This window comes from Bombus pyrosoma, linkage group LG12, assembly GCF_014825855.1.
Source record: "Bombus pyrosoma isolate SC7728 linkage group LG12, ASM1482585v1, whole genome shotgun sequence".
NCBI lineage: Eukaryota > Metazoa > Arthropoda > Insecta > Hymenoptera > Apidae > Bombus > Bombus pyrosoma.
Window position 1 is genome coordinate 11,326,603 of NC_057781.1, and position 2,380 is coordinate 11,328,982.

General features: G+C 35.0%; 1 non-coding gene across 1 annotated transcript; it reads right to left on the reverse strand.

The window, feature by feature from the left end:
• Positions 1–208: 208 nt before the first annotated feature.
• Trnat-agu lies at positions 209–282 on the reverse strand. The gene has a single exon. It is a non-coding gene; the product is annotated as a tRNA-Thr (tRNA).
• Positions 283–2,380: the final 2,098 nt, after the last annotated feature.

Consider the following 2,380-nt stretch of genomic DNA (forward strand, 5'->3'; position numbering starts at 1 on the left):
TAATATCTTAAAATGTCTATTCTTATTAGTCATTTAACGAAATACATTTCTCCCAAAAGATTAGATAGTAAATATATTTGAATTAGTTATTCAATATATTACTAAGTACAAAGGAATCTTTGCGTTATCGTGTTCTACACCTTTTTAATGGAATAAAAGAATACAAAAGAAAAAAAAACTCCTTCAAAACATTGTGCTGTCGAGGAGCAGGCCCCGGAGGGATTCGAACCCTCGATCTCCTGTTTACTAGACAGGCGCTTTAACCAACTAAGCCACGGCGCCGTTGAAACGTGTCGGTATTTTTACACATTTTATAGAAACGACGAACAATTTGCGAATAAATTTAAATATTTATATTAATTTAGAAATATTACTTATAAATCGTTAGAAAAGTTGTCAGATGGTAAACACGATTTAAATATAACCTTCTACCGTTTATTTTCCTCGCAAATTCACGAAAGTGACAGAAGTTGAAGATTTATAGCGTTCAAGTGCGAAGCAAAGTATATATCATAATTATGAAACAAACACATCTGCTGATGTTGAAAATCTTCACACGTCGCGCTATATCATTTTTCATTTCAACATCAACCACTCAATTGTTAATTGCTATTTACTTAGATAAAACTGAAATACTGTTGGATTCATTTCGCCTCTGAAACGAATTTCCTACGTTCCTTGTTGTTAGGTTCTTCGCGTAGTTTCTTCTTCTCGAAATCTCGCACGGAAGATATCGATGTATCGAAACTAGAACGTCTGTCGTCTTCCTCTTTTTCGTTTATTGTCTCCTTCCCTTGCTGATGTCTCGTAGATGTCCGTCCGCTTTACAAAAGAAAAAAGACATTATTAAATAAAATAATAGGACTTTGAAAGTTTATTAAACAATATACGCAAACTCCAACTCTTACTTACTTGGACTAGCTACGCTTGTGCGTTACGCCGGTTAATTGGAAGTCTCTTCGTTTCAAGGTCTTTTCACTCTTTACTTACACGGAATTATAATATTTACATACGTAGACGTACGTATAACAAGCGGGTACTCGATTTACCAACTATCGTTATGAATCATCATGCTCGGTTCTGCCATGTTCTATTTACCATAATATACTATAATATAATATGTGGAAAATACATATTACGTAAATATATAATATGTACGGTACATAAACACAGCTTTCTATATAATAACTTTCACACCTCCAAATTTTATAATTAAATTTCCAATTATATTTTCACTTACATCTGTCATCCATTTATTACGTATTAACTTATTCAATTAACTCACTTCTCATCGAATCTAAGTCTCTTCAAAGTTAAAATCATAATTCACTTTCATCCTTTGGTATATCTATGTATCTACATTGAATCGTCTAATAAAGTAATACATAAGTACGCAATCTGGTTGTACTTTCTGTTTCTTCAATTTGATTGCCTCTTTTGTGAATAACTAACACGAAGTTGTAATCAAGGTTTCTCGTATCAAAAGATTTCCTCGTGATTGGGTCGAAGGAACAGATTAAACACCTAGCTCGGGGCAAAAGAACGTTTTCTCTTCGACGAGCTATCTCGCTTACTTCATTAACTGCTAATATATAATCCGTGAAACTGGATTGGTCGAATTGCGATGCATTAATTTCACATTAATTCGGCCATTCATATTGAAAACATCGCGCAAGTACCTGCCTCAAGCTTTTTAACACGTTAAATATTAAGTCGGATTCCCCCCGGAACCTTAAATCACGTACTTGTTTTGTTCTACAATTGAAGTTCGACTTCATAGCACGACGCCTGTTTCTTTAGTTTCTTTACTTTATATTATGAATATTAATCTTATTATTAGATATACAGGAAGCCTCCTGTTTTAAGCCACTTCACCGGTTTATTCTGTGAGCGGAAACAACAATAATCACAAGTCCGCGAATGTCCTATAAAAGGGCTATAACAAAAATATGAAACCTAAAGGCAATAGACGAATATTATCGTGAAAGATGGATCGGTCAGGGAAGACACACCGTTTGGCCCGCGAGACCGCCAGATCTTACACTGTTGGACTTTTATCTATGGAGAACGATAAAGGCGATAGTGTCTCGCGCAAGAATTGATTCGAGACAAGAACCGATATAAAGGATTCATGGTGCATTCGGTGATCTGAAGCAAAATAACCATCAAACTCGGAGAGTGACAAAATCAATCTGCCAAAGATATGAAACGTGTATTCGAAACGAGGGTTGGCATTTTGAAACGTAAAGACCTAACCCGAATTGATTAGTCTTCGTATCGCGTAACTTTTTCATACAGCCTTTGCAAACCTACGTTTATGTAATTTTCTTCTTTCTGCTCGTAACACAAACTGCTGAAGTTTGATCGTTTAAAACCGAGA